This window comes from Pollicipes pollicipes, unplaced genomic scaffold (assembly GCF_011947565.3).
Source record: "Pollicipes pollicipes isolate AB1234 unplaced genomic scaffold, Ppol_2.1 Scaffold_5724;HRSCAF=6776_pilon_pilon_pilon, whole genome shotgun sequence".
Lineage (NCBI taxonomy): Eukaryota > Metazoa > Arthropoda > Thecostraca > Pollicipedomorpha > Pollicipedidae > Pollicipes > Pollicipes pollicipes.
Window position 1 is genome coordinate 4,044,615 of NW_023596746.1, and position 15,707 is coordinate 4,060,321.

Here is a 15,707-nt window from a genome sequence, read left to right on the forward strand (position 1 = left end):
AACGGACGGCCTGGCTGAGGCCCCGCTGGGTGCAGACGGCACGACCGACAATGGTACCCGCGAAAACGGACACCCGCCGACTGGGGGGCCCCGCTGGGCGCAGACGGCACGACCGACATGGTACCCGCGGTAACGGACGGCCCGGCTGAGGCCCCGCTGGGTGCAGACGGCACGACCGACAATGGTACCCGCGGAAACGGACACCCGGCCGACTGGGGGCCCCGCTGGGCGCAGACGGCACGACCGACAATGTACCCCGCGGAAACGGACACCCGCCGACTGGGGGCCCCGCTGGTGCAGACGGCACGAACGACAATGGTACCCGCGGAAACGGACACCCGCCCGGCTGGGGGCCCGCTGGGCGCAAACGGCACGACCGACAATGGTACCCCGCGGTAACGGACGGCCTGGCTGAGGCCCCGCTGGGTGCGACGGCATGACCGACAATGGTACCCGCGGAAACGGACACCCGGCCGACTGGGGGCCCGCTGGGTGCAGACGGCACGACCGACAATGGTACCCGCGGAAACGGACACAACCCGGCCGACTGGGGGCCCCGCTGGGTGCAGACGGCACGAACGACAATGGTACCCGCGGAAACGGTCACCCGCCCGACTGAGGCCCCGCTGGTGCAGACGGCACGACCGACAATGGTACCCGCGAAACGGTCACCCGCCGTACTGGGACCCAGCTGGCCGTGGACGACACGACCGAACGAATGCCAGTCCCACGCTGAGAGCAGACAGACGCACGGCACGACCCAACCCCGGCACGGTCCAACCGGACACGGGAACAGACAGATGCACGTACCCCGGCACGGTCCAACCGGACACGGGAGCAGCAGACGCACGTACCCCGGCACGGTCCAACCGGACACGGGAGCAGACAGACGCACGTACCCCGGCACGGTCCAACCGGACACGGGAGCAGACAGACGCACGTACCCCGGCACGGTCCAACCGGACACGGGAGCAGACAGACGCACGTACCCCGGCACGGTCCAACCGGACACGGGAGCAGACAGACGCCGTACCCCGGCACGGTCCAACCGGACACGGGAAGACAGACGCACGTACCCCGGCACGGTCCAACCGGACACGGGAGCAGACAGACGCACGTACCCCGGCACGGTCCAACCGGACACGGGAGCAGACAGACGCACGTACCCCGGCACGGTCCAACCGGACACGGGAGCATAGACGCACGCACCCCGGCACTGTCCAACCGGACACGGGAGCAGACAGACGCACGTACCCCGGCACGGCCCAGCCGGACATGGGAGCAGACAGACGCACATACCCCGGCACGGTCCAACCGGACACGGGAGCAGACAGACGCACGTACCCAGCACGGTCTAACCGGACACGGGCGGCGGCACGGGACGTAGCGGGTCCTTATAGGACACTTCAAGGGCCGTGGCACAGAATATGGTGGTCCCAAGGGGCGCAGACAATGCCGCAAGCCGTAGCGGCGCTCCAGCGGCGCGGTCAGAAGCGCATTCCTTAGCAGGGCTTCACCGATCGCGGACGGGGTCGCAGACCATAGCAACATTCCACCGGGCACAGATGGTGGTCATGGACAACAGACGGCTCCGCCAGGCCCAGACAAGATCATGAGCAATAGCAGGGCCTGACCAGGCACAGGCAGGTCACTGACCGTGGTGGGACGCTACCAGGCACAGGCAGGTCACTGACCGTGGTGGGACGCTACCAGGCACAGGCAGAGTTACAGACCGTGGTGGGACGCTACCAGGCGCAGGCAGAGTCACAGACCGTGGTGGGACGCTACCAGGCACAGGCAGGTCACTGACCGTGGTGGGACGCTACCAGGCACAGGCAGGTCACTGACCGTGGTGGGATGCTACCAGGCGCAGGCAGAGTCACAGACGACAGCAGTGCGGTACCGCACACGCGCCATATCAGGAGCCCACCAGGCACTGTGGTGCCCCGCGGTGCGGGCCATTCCCGCCCAAGTGAGAGGCAGGCGACGCCATACAGCCTCAGCAGCCGAGTGCATCGTAAAGCCTCATTGACGACAGGAACGCATCGGGTATGTTTGACAGACCATAGCAGGACCTCCATAGGGTACAGTCACATATCACGGGAGGGGTTTACCTCTCACGGACTGTTACAGGCCACACAAGGGCCCCCGTAGAGCACAGACTCACATTTCACGGGGGGGGGGGTTACCAGTCACGGACAGCCACAGCCCACAACAGGGCTCCCTATAAGGCACAGACAGTCAAACATCACGGGAGCGTTTTAACAATCACGGACAGCCACAGGCCACAACAGGGCCTCTTCAGACACAGACGGCGTCTCAGACGTTACAGAGCTCCATTAAGCACACATGACGTCATAGACCATAGCCCGACCTGGTCACACATACAGGTCATTGACCGTGGCGCAGCCTCGTTGGCTGAGCACGTTGTCACAGAAAATGGCGTTGAGGACGGGACGGGGCTGAGTCTGCTGGCATAAACAAATGTGCTGTTACCGTTAGCGTTGGACCTCTTGCCTCAAAGCTCTCATATATTTATTATTGCTGATGGCCTTTGTAGCCTAGGAAACATATCTCTGGTCCGTCAAAGTCCTTTTAAAAAGTGATCGGCGCGGGTTGCGAAAGGCTGCGTTTGCGTCTTTCAGCACCATTGAGAGGACAAAACAAAAACAAGTCTATACAAGAGCGCTCCAGTTGTTTTTCAAATCGAAACAATGGGTAGGATGTCTGAGTGGCCTCATGACCCCTTTGCATGGTACTGTTTATTCGACTGGTGTCTAACTGGGCCCCGCTGCATTCCACGGACAACTAATTCTGAAATGCACGGAAGCAGAAAAAGCAGGAGGCCAAACTCATCGTGTTTCGTGCGGCCTGTAAAATTAGCGGGGAAGCTTTGCTCCCAAAGCTTCCCCCCGTTTTATTTCGCCATCATACATCAAACCGTCCCTTGGGACCAAGCCATAGACTACCGCAAACATGAAATGGCGAATAGGTGCCTGCTGATTAAATAGAATCGCCTTATGACTCAAAAGATATGGCTATTTCGACAGCCATAACAACGAACCATTACCTTGTTCTTGTTGGTTGGATTGTTCGGGCACTTCAGACTCGGCAGATGCCAAACTAGGTCACTGCTGAACAATGCTTGCGCGCAAAAGGCTATTGGCCACTCATTAGCCTTTAACCGCGTCGGTATGCTTGAAAGCAATGCCTGTCATGTCATCGCTAAGTATCATAGTTGGTACTGGTACATGTTCTTGTGTCGTAGCAGCATCGTGTTGGAGTGTCTTGTAGAGGGCTCACTTTGCGCAAAAAGGGTTAATGTTCATAAGGGTGTTGGTGGTATAGTGGTTGAACTGAGCCTCCTGGAAACTAGAGTTGCGTAGTCCGATTCCACGCGGACCACGAGGCCCTTCCTGCCAATGTGGGAGACAGGCAATGTGATATAGCTTCAGTAGCTGGGCGTGTCGTTAAGCCGCAGTGGCAACGAGTCAATGTTAGAGCCTTGCAATCAGTCAAGTCCTAAAAGAGAATGTCTTTTCACTCCTCCAAAATCAACTCAAGCCGCCAGAAAACCTAAAATTGAAATATCAGATTAGGGGTTAACGGAATGTGAATATAAAAGGGGCATCCTGTTAAATTATATCCATCATAGTTTATGTGAATGCAAAGCGAGGGGGAACTAGGCCATGGAGAATGAGTGAGTGGGAGTATGAAAAGTGGGTCATGAATGTTTAAGTCCAACAAAAGGTTTTTACTCGGAGTAAAGTGGGTCACCATGGCCCAGTTCTCCAAGGCGAAGTCATGAATAATGAAGCTGCATCCCGGTCCGTAAGCATTGCTACCAGTAAGACAGAAGCCTTTTGTGCCATGAGACGAGCGATGCGGTTCCAGACGTGACTATCGCACTACGAAAATGACGCCAAAGGGCAAGCGCATGGAGCCGGACGCACGCTGGAGACTAAATAGGACCCAAATGTGCTGGGATGTGCTACTCTTGCGAGTTTAGCACACGTAGATGCACTGATAATTAACGTCTGCGTGCAATTCACAATCAGGATTTCTTGTGAATAAAGGAAACGAGGTATGGATTATGGATGCAAGCAAAAAGACATCACACTTTGTATGATATCACACTTTATTATTATCAGCCTATGAATTGTATCACCCTCGTGATCATAACTCACCGATCACGCGCCACCGCCAGGGTTTAGCCACAGCTCAAAGCGTCGAGTTTTGACAAAATAAGAAGTGGTTGCTTGATACTGTCGTTCAACTTACCTGCTGGTATACTGAGGGTCGATAATTGTCGGCATACATACTCTGAACTCAAAGCTGGGTATGCCATGGCGTGACAATTTCAATCCCCGCAATCAACGAATGTACAAGGATTTAAAGTTGCGTTAGGTGCGGAATTTCACTCTTTCAAGAAATTTCGCTTTCTTCTTTTGTTTCTGTGTTTTCCTTAACTCTTGCTTCAACTCTAAGTCTCGGCGTCATCCCTCGTGATGGCCTCCGCGTAACTAGGAGTAAAGGCTCCTCATTTCTCCGCAATATCATCATGATCCCCTGACGGATTCCCCACCCACAAAAATGGAAATCACGAGATTTCCAAAGCCCAACTTGCATAAAAGCAACAAGCGCCGTGATCGACTATAACTTGGATGAAGGCCCTATGGCAACACTCAGATGAAGTTCCCGTCTGTCTTTTAAAGTCACGCACTTGCACATGCGTTGTGTAATGCATAATGTTTTGCATACGTTTATAACTACAAAGCAGCGAGGTAGTAGGGCCACTTTGTTGGAATAACCACATTTATGAATAAATCAATTTATTTTTTTAGGTTAGCTGTGCGTGTGGGGAATGGTTAGTGACACTTGACCCTCACACTGCCTCCCGCATTGACCGTGTAATTGGGGCTTTACGAAGCGCTCACTGTATGAGGTCGCCCCCCTATCCTCCCAGCACGAAGGGCAACATCTACGGGCCCGCAGCAGTTTGGACATAGCGACAGTTTAGACGTATATATTTAGACAGTTTAGACATATTAGTACTCACTAATAACCAACCTAACCAAGTGAACGCTCCTTGTGACTAGTACGTCTACTAGCCTTAAATGTTTGTGTGGATTAATCATGCATGGCACTGTTTGTGGCGGCTATTGGCTAGCAAGCCCCCAATATTGATCTGTAGGTACTTGCCACCGAAGCAATTCCCTGTCATAAATCGACCTTTTCAGAGTGACTGCCAATAGAGGCGAAAACTTTGGCTCACCGACAATATCTGAATTTTTACGGCACGGATGCTTTCATCCTAACATGACCAGCAAGCATCACATCACTGGGATTACGCAACTAGCATTCATACACTCACACCCTCTCATGCATGCTTGTTTACCGGTCATATTAAAGGGAGGCCTATAGTGTGGTCGCTGCACACAGTCTGCACTTTATGTGCAGCGACCAGACCCTTCAGTTCTGAGCGGAATCCCACAGCCATACGCCACGCACTACTCGAAATTTGTTCCCAGGAAACAGTAAACACCTGATGCAAGGCTCAGCGCGGTATCAGCACGCCGTCCCATCCTCTGTTGTCACTGAATTATGCCGGAATCACTCGTCACCCCGTCGGAATCCCTCACTGGCTCACAACACTTATTTGCTGGTATCACTCATCGACTCGCCGGAATTTCTCATCGGCTCGCATGCGCGAACGTCATCCTCTGCATTCCCTGGAGTGATCCTAACAACGTTGCCCTCAGTGACCGAATTCACTGCCAGCGCTGAAGGTCTGTTGCTTATAGGCGCCTTAGCGAGTCGCAAGTGTAGTCGCAAGCCGATCCACTAGTGGAAAAATCAACCAACGCTTCCGCCATCTCAACACCCTTTTCCGACCTCCTCCTTCTGGAAGTCGCAAAAAGGCTTCTTCGCGATTGAAAAGCAAATCTTACGTTTTCTGCGAGTCGTGAATGCAGCAACGGTACCCTCATGTGCTAATGCTACTCTCGCTAGCGGATGGGATGGGTAAAAATGGGTAACCAATGGGTAAAAATGTGTCCCGTCTCATTCGTGAGTCGCGGAGAGATCGACCAACAGCCAACTCCCAAATTTCTATAGGAAGTGGGACCCTTCAACCCACGGCCATGACAACTGCCTACGTACCTTGTAGGACTTTCTCCGTCGCTACCCGTGAGACGCTTTTGCCTATGTGATGCGTAGGCAAGTCACATAGGCAAGGTCAAGTCACATAGGCTACCACCGTCGCTAACCGCCAGGAGTCGTTACGTAAAGCGTTCGCGACGCATTTAGCCCGTTGTGACAAAGCCTTCGATTGCACTCGTGAAAAATTCCGATCGCTCCAAGTTATAAGTGACATATGAAATCATGCGAGATACAGATTTTGGCGTATCAACTTGGACCTAACCACGGCACGTCATGCCTGACGTCGCTCGGTACGTTCCGACAGGACCCCGGAGAACGCTGTCGCAAACCGCGGTTGGTATAACGTCCTGTCAATATGTACGGCCAAAGCACCGCAGGTCAATGATGCCGTCGATGCGTCGACTCCGTCGCACTAAGCCCAGGGGTCAGATCACGTCACGGTCACTACGTGGGGCCCGTGCATGGGTCGCTACAAAATACGAAGTAGGTCAACATGTAGTGACAGTTAGCCCTTGTGCGTGCAAGGTTCAGGTAAAATTGGCAGCGTTGGCACGTTACCAGGCCTCACGGCCTGGTAACGTGCGGGTGATGATTGTTGTTACATCGGTATCAGAGTCCCCCTAAATCAGTCATTATATCAGTGCGTAGTGATGCCACCCTCCCCCCCCCCCCCCTTCAACATACAAAGCGATAATATTCGACAGCCTCGTCCTTCGTTAGGCATGGTGGACACGGTAGTGCTTGTCCTTAGTGATGTGGCATCGAGGGACAGCGTGGGTTTTTCCAGCCAAACGACTTCACTTTTAAGGAAAAACACGTAGCCAAATACCACTCAGAACGATAGCGGTATGAACATACTACTATACACAGCTGCATTAATCGTTCTGAAGGTAAACAGGCAATTGACTGTGTCCGCGCCGATTCAAAACGTTGCTAGGTGAAAGATAGCTGATTAACACCGCAGTGGTGTCGTCCTATTCAGTTAGTAACCTCGTCACAAGTCTTTATTGGAGCCACTGGCAGTGTCGCTATCAACAAGATTGCCTTCAACGTGTACACCTAATAAGGCATAACTAAAATGACAGCAGCGAAAAGTCAATATTGATGACCTGGGTGCATGGGGATCAATCCACCGGCTCCTCCCTCTACTGCCAGACGCTATCTCATTCAATGGAGATTACTGGCAACCAATAATTGTGTACCGCAACCTTAAACTGATGTAGCTGAAGCTACTTAGGGAAGGGGAAGGATGGTACACGTAATGAATAGAAAGGTGATCATCCTGGATGAGGATAGGTATCCCGTGGCAATGGCTTGAAATGCTAAAGCAATGAGGTAGCCGTCCATGTAGCAATTGTCTAGCTTTTAGCTAATTAATGGTTTGATGAAGTAATTTGTGAGTGACCTCAGATATTATCTTGCTCGAAGCTGTTAAGTCGCGACGCGTTAAGCGGTGCAAAGCAAAGGCTTACGCGCGATTGCACACCAAGCATCGCAACCTACAGATGCATTACGCGGCTTACCAACACAATGTGGTGCAAGCCCAATGGCACCACGCGACATGCAATGGACCAGAAATAATGTGAAGTGCGCAATCGCAGGAGACCTACAGAACCCATGTTCTTAACTTACGTTTGATCACGCAAAATTATAAACAAAAAAGGAAAAGAAAAGAGAAAACGGCAGGGCATCTCAGAGAATGTCGGAAGGATCAGCAGCCTTCCGCCGGGCTTACATCGCTGAAGGGGGCTGTGGCACTCGTGGCTGTCGTCGCGCACCGGACCGATAGCTGTTCAGGCCTCCGACTGGGTCGGCGTTTTTAAAAAGGACCGACGGAGTCGCCATCTGTTGGTCGCTCTGGCGCGCATGTCCGGAGCGAGCACTCGAGCTGAACGTAACAAACCAAACCGTGCTCGTGCGTAGGGAAAAAGCGGCACGTGGCGGCGTATTTATTCAGCGGCGGACAGATACGCCAAGAGCAGCATCTGAACTTGACCTGTTCGATCTCGACACCCGGGGTAGCAGATCAATGGGCACACCGCCAAAATAACAGCATTCGCACATTGAAAGTAACGGCATCTGGCCCGCGGCGGGTAGATACACCGCGCGCTGCATTTGTCGCGGTTGCCATCAGGGTATTGGGAGATAGGCATCATTGTTGGTGGACGTTGACCGCACTGGCAGGACCATACACCTATGTAGCTGGGATAGCCATGGACCATACGCCTATGTAGCTGGGATAGCTATGGACCATACATCTATGTAGCTGGGATAGCCATGGCCAGTCACGACTCTCGGTTTAGGCTAGAGCATCTGCACCTGTATTCGAGGCCAGTTGTGGAAAAGTTAGCACTGGCCTCTTTCTGGCCGACTGCTATGGGCCGGAAAAGTTCGAGATCTGCTAGTAGGGTTTAGCCTGAACACTCCCAATACTGCGCAGTTGGTTTCACGTCCTCATTTGCTCTGACTCTGAGGTGTGACGGCAATGCTTCAGAACGCCTCGAGACGGTCGGATCCATAGTTTGCGTGCCACAGCGCGGAACATCACATATCGACCAACCCCTTCCGTGGGCGTGGCTCATGGGTGTCGATTTCCCAAGACTATCGGGGAAGGGGGAGGCAAAATCGTGAAAGTCGCCAAGAGAAGATAGCTACAAAAGAACTTATCGAAATGCATCCACTTTTCTTCCGGTTATTCACTTTATACGTTAGCATACATATATATATATATATATATATATATATATATATATATATACCTGTGCTTACACACACACACTTATACATACATATACCTGTGCTTATACACACACCTGTGCTTATACACACACACTTATACATACATATACCTGTGCTTATACACACATACTTATACATACCTATACCTGTGCTTATACACACACACTTATACATACCTATACCTGTGCTTATACACACTTATACGTGTGTATAAGCACAGGTATGGGCACGCGTGTGTATAAGCACAGGTATGGGCACGCGTGTGTATAAGCACAGGTATGGGCACGCGTGTGTATAAGCACAGGTATGGGTATAAGCACACACACACACACGCGCCGCGCGCGCGCGCGCGCGCGTGTGTGTGTGTGTGTGTGTGTGTGTGTGTGTGTGTGTGTGTGTGTGTGTGTGTGTGTGTGTGTGTGTGTGTTTGGTGGGTTCTGGAAAGATAGACGACGATCGTGACTATGGATGACTTCGGTAACGTACATCGTGGACTGAAATGAGATCGAAGTTGTATATTGACACTGGCAAACTACATTCGTCAGGGAATGTTCAACCTTCATTCAGAATTAAATATAAAATGATAGATCGGATAGTTATAAACATGCGTGCCCGCAAGCCTACAGAACAAAAACCCGACGCCCGGCGTTGCAGTCTCTGGGGGCCGCACAGGATCACCTCCCTCTCCCCCCTCCTGGTTATCACTAGGCAGTGACTAACAAGCGAACGAAAATCCAGGTGAATATTTTAGATTGACAATAGGAACGAAATGGCACTTACAGAATGGCACACCATATGATTCCACCGCGAGATGGCGGTGGAATCATATGGTGGAGCTGGAAAAGTAAAGATAACCATCTATAGTTTTGGCGTTGCTGTAACCGTTGAGCCGCTCATAGGCTAACCTCAAAATTTTGCACATGAAGTATGCGGCCCAGTCTAATCTTTGAACAATGCGAATATATTTGAAAGATTTTTCGGAAGGATTACTCTACAACGGCCGTTCTCGCGCGCGTGCGCCTGCCAACGCCGGGTGTTATCTGCAGCAGCCAACACCGCTCGCCTTGGTGGAAGCTGTAATCCCGGCCCATCGGTATTCTGGTTCCTAAGATGGCAAGCGAGCAAGCGCAAAACTTTTTACGTTATTGCTTCACTAGTCGATTCTCCGAAGGGATTGGCGTCCGTGGATAAACATAGGTTGAACCTTTCAAGGTTTGGTCTCACTTAAACTCACTTTATTGAACAGTTGTGAGACCCTCCCTTTTTCTAGGCAAGGATAAATTTCTCACTAGTTTGCTGGACGCTCTGTTGTCGCTATTGTCTCGATGATATATGTTCTAGCGTTCTGGCACTTTGAACAATGTATCCATATGTTATGGGTGTGTTCTCCAAGAATGCGGTTTTTAGGTCTATGTACTCAACACAGAAACAATGATTAAATCTGAAACTACAGCTCTGTAGATGTGATTTCTTTCATCCGGAATTTTTGTACGATGCGCAGTGTGAGAACCCAGTTCAATTTCAAATCTTTCTGCAATGGGGTTGAGATCCTCAAACTTTTTGATGCCGCTTCGTGGCTGGTATAAACTGCCGACAATCTTTCAACGATTTTGATCCAATTGCCTCTTGACTCAGACGCTTTTCACTTCGAAGCGATGCTGTGCGCTGGGTGGTGATGTAATGGAATGGCGAATCCGCCGCGCGTGACGATCATGGCGCCTCTATCACAAAGGTGTAATTTTGGGGAAAAACAGGTTTCGGGCTCTGAGCGCTGCCCTGCCCTGAAAGCCTGCCCCAAAATGCAAAAAAGCAGACCTCTCCCCGGATTTGACCTACTTTCCTCCCAAAGCTGGAGAGCTGTAGTCTAACACAGTTGAAACTACACTCCTGCTCCAATACATTTCCTCGCTTTATCTCGGCGGGAGGCGTCGTCGACGAGCACCATCATCATTTTTGGTGGCCTCGATAGTCGAAACCAAGTTTCGTTAGTCGACGAATGGTCGTGTTATGTAGCTTTAAACGCATTTGGACGTGTTTGGCTTCGGAAATAAAGTGGAAGCTGATGCGCGCGAATGAGAAAGGCTGCCACCAGCGTCCTAGAATTGCCGACTTTGGGTGTAAAGCAACACCCTATGGGGAAGAATTTTTCACTTCTTCTCCCATATTTTATGTGAATTTTTCACTCCTGCCTGACATTGTCGAATCGCACAAGCCAAACCACTATTTCCCCTTCTGAGGTTTTCAGATGTCATCCAAAACCGAGCTCACTTAAAACCACCAAGCATAAACGAGGCTCCACAGAACCTGGACACCTATGGCTATGTCCTGCCTCGCCTACATCTGAATCATGTCTATGTATGCACAGAGCAAGAGCGCCAGGTACCTCCAAGCCCAAGAACCCAAGCGTCTCCAGCCGCTTGCACGCATTAAGTTTGGTTTGTTTACAAAATGCATCACAATCGGCAGCTGTGTGCCAAATGCAAGGTTTTCACGTATCCCCTATTTTTTGGTCTCACCACCGCGCCACGAAAGCAGAGCCTGGTGCAAACACCAGCAAAGCCTGGTAGAGAATTTTACTCCATGTTTTTCTTTTTCCCCGAGGAAACTTGACCACCAAATTGCATCACTTCCGAAATGCAGGAGTGAAAAATTCAAGAAATGTCTTCTAAATGAAATTTACAAGATGAATATTACCATTCGAGCACTCATGTTAACGAATTTTAAGCCAAATCAGCTGATTACAAAATTTGGCCAGAAAAGTGTCAGTCTTGATATTTAGTTAACTACCTTTGTTTTTCTTGGTATCATGCATGTGTGATGCCACTTTATTCTTTCTTCCTTTCCGATCGCCTTTAGAGGTACCATCTGTTGCTTAAAATGTTGACCAATTTCTCTGCAAGATGCTCCAACTGCAAACTTGTACGTATCTCACACATAAATAGGATTAATTCGCCAGCCGCCCAAACATGTTTGATATGCATCTAAGAGTGAACAATTCACAGGGAATGAAAGAGACAGTTTAAAGCACGGGACTTATTTTCACCGCCATTTTTGCTCTGTTAAACCCTCGGTTACCGTTTTCTTGGCTTATGGCGGTGCTCAGTAATGATAAATATAAGCCTTTCGAGTGTCTAATTCACCAGGCTACCTGACAAGGCTATCTTTGTGCTGCCATACAGAGCTTTGGGACAGACCTGACGTAGCTAATGCAGAAGTGTTTGATGGCGAAATTCTACCCTCCGGAAATGTTTATCATGCACACCTCTTACTTGTTTCGCATTTTAACCTCGAAGGTTGGTGGAATGATTGATATTTATATTTGGGGGGTGAGTGGGACGACTCTATCTCCCAGCAGACCATGCAAAAGGTACGGGCTTTTTGTTTTGGGGGAGCAGGAAGAAGCCAGAAAGTCTCCTGTGGACCGAGTAATTGCTTACCTTACCTGCTTTCAACACATGATTGGTAACCAGAGTTAGCCATTTTCTGTTGTAATCCATCGAGGTTTGTCATAAGACAAATTATGATGCCATAAGGCATGCAATGGGCTTATTTTGTTCCATATTTTTGATTATGTGCCCAAATTTCTGGAAGTGGTCCCTCATGGCTGCTTTAACCAGATTTTTTCTATAGTTGTGATGGTTTGCTGACTGGCAATTGAATGTACAGTATACATGCAGCATATTTGAACACAGGGATACTCTATGCTGCATAGCAATTATCATCTGGGTTCAATATTAGCATGCAACAAATCGTCAGACCAGACCATTTAAAATGTGAAGGCAGCATCTCAAACTTTGTTATTATATATGAATAAACGAGCCTAAATAGATGCCTTTGCTGCAGCTGAAGAGGCAAGCAGCAATACTGGCATGGTCATCTAAAAGTTTTGTTACTTTTGGAGAAGAGAGATTGTTTTGGGGAGCACACCCATTATTGCCCCTGACATAGGTTAACCATAGAAATCGAAATAAGTTGTTCAAAGTGATTTAAAGTGTTTTGATTTGTGTGTTGTTAACTATGTCTGGTGTCAACACGGATACGCAAATGAACTGAATAAAAACGCAAGTTGAAACCAGACAAAAATTAGCTTTATCATGTTTTTACCACAAGTGCTGCTGTCAACAGATAGCCGAGTTGAGATGATGTTCAACGCATGGGCTACTCTAAGTTAGGTAAAGTTGGTTAAGTGCATGGCAAGTGGCAATAGGAGTTGTGCGAGAATCAGTAACTCACAACTGCTTACTTCATGTCATTCTGTCTAACCCATGATATTAACAGGTTAGACAGAATGAGAGGAAATAATGCATCTTTAGGTTAGGCATAGTTAGGCTATTTTCACTGAAATAAGCATTGCTATTTTGTAAGAAACAGCGACAAAATGTTTGATTTCCATGACCCCATCTTCACAGAAGCCAGAGGTATGTCTATTTTGTTTGACTTGGTGATAGGCTGATGTGTAGGAGTCCAAGGTTTTTTTGGTTTGAGTGCATTATGCTTGTTGAATTTTCTGTTGTTATTTCGTTATTGAATTCCTTTGCTTTGTTTTGTGTTAAAAGTGCTGTTGAAGGGAAGTGAAAAGTACAGCATCAAATTCTCGGCTTTAATAATTTGTTATGCTCATTACACTGTCATGAAATTACTATGATTTAGTGTATTCTGTTTCACTTTAATGCCCTAAGATGTTAAAAAACAAAACAGTTTTGTCAGGTTTCTGATAGTACGTCCATGGCAACTTGAAATATTTGTCTTTGTTTGCTGAAGCGTCACTCACGAGCTCATAAGTCCCATCTATGTGAATTGGTTTTTTCTCTCCCGCACGGTCTTTCTGCGACGGAATTTTTCCCTCCCACCCTAATTCAAAAGCGATTCTAGCTCCCTGGCTGCCACGAAAATCCTCGGCAGGCAGCCGCAAGGCGGGCTTCAAACTGCAACCCTCACTCGTGATGAGCATATTCGAAATCCCTGCTTTTATTTTGCTGATCAGCGTCGGACGATTAGCACTATCGGTTTATTCACGCGGTGTCGATCGTCAAGCTTTCGGACTATTTCATAGAATATTCACGTCCAAGTGGAGGCTAGCAAATTTTTAGGATTCTTTTGGGCGTGACGGCTCGTAAATTGGTCAAGTTTTTGCGTGCTTATATTCGACTGGTATGTTTGAATTCTCCGATAGCACTTCTTGACAAAATATTGCAGCAAACGCAGTTTGTTGCAATCTGAAGAATTCGAAGCATCGATGAATAGCTTCAAAAACATTCAGACAATAACACAAAACTGGACCTGAGTTAGCAAGACGTCTGAATTGTTCAATTAAAACAAGCAAAATGCAGCGAAACACAGAAAATGCTCCAGTGAATATGGTACGCATGCGTAGCTCTAAGTTTGACGAGCTCCATCAGCTCATCGTCATCATTATCAGTATCATCATCATCATCATCATTATCATCATCATCATCAGCTCATCGACTTAACATCATATCACAGTTTGCACCTTCTTAGTTCCTCGTACCTTTGACACAATTATTCGAGATATCTAAAACTTATTTAATTTCGGGCTCTTTGCTTGTACATACCTAGGCTCCAGAATGTTGGAGGGCCAAACTCACCGTGGGGGGGGGGGGGGCAAACTGAACTTGGTGCTGGTGGAGGTGGTGGTAGTGGCCCGCCCAAAAGAATACAAATCGACACCAGTGCCTGGAGCTGTCTAGACACCAACCATGCCGCCCAACACTGTACGATCCGTAGGGACGTCAGCAATCAATTGTGAAGCGACCAATGTCGAGTTTTTCGAAACCGATCTTGAAAGCAACGCGCTGCCGCCCGAACCGAGTGGGAAGTAAACGTAACAACGGCAACAGGGTGACACGTGACCTGCCGCAAATTTGTCGGATTCGTCGGCGCAAAAAGCCAAACCCGCTCGCCAGCCTGCCGCTGGCTACGAATCAGGGCAGTAGAACATTATGAATTACGAACGAACATAATGCTACGAATTCGCTGTACAGTCTCGTGTTTCTGCTGAAGGTCCTCCGCACAGCAGATACATTCCGCCGGCGCGTGGCTGCGCACTCAGCAGCCAGGGGCAGCCATAACACGGATCACACAAAGTCGGCCGGGCGACAGTATGTAGTCGTACTACCACACAGATGTGTTCTGCACACCTGGACACATATTGGTTCAGCTGTGCGGGAGGCAATCCGCTGTGAAACGGAACAAAGTTTCGAACTGGCATGCGTATTGCCTTCTATGTCAATACCGGTTCAGGCCCTAAGGCGGGACAGCCAGGTTTGGTACGCGGCAGTGTTTAATGCATCCTATCTCGAGACTGCTGTGGATTGTTGTTATACCAGATCATTGAGCCGTCGAATATCCCTGAATGACTTAAATCGAATCTGAATGTACGACTCACGGCGCGATAACCGCCACATTATCTGGAGTCTTTCTGCCACCAGCCGCGATCGCCTGGGTGCCAAAAGTGCCTCTCCCTCGGGAAATTTGTGGCACCATGGATAGTCGCGACCAGTGCCAACGAAGAAATGCTTAGAAGACAGCACGTAACTGACGACGTCATGGGTACAGGGAATGTCTCACATTCAAAGACAAGGAAACAAGCATCAGATATGATGAACTAAGCTCACTGTTAACTATCTGCAGACTTAAAGTGGAAAAGGCTGCACTACACAACATCGTTTCTCTGTTTAGTAAATGTGCTCTTAATACGTCATTGCTAGGTTACGTCATCGTACCTTGCACGACATAGATTGAGACCCAATTGACAGCCCGTATATCTGGAACTCCTGCTCACGAAC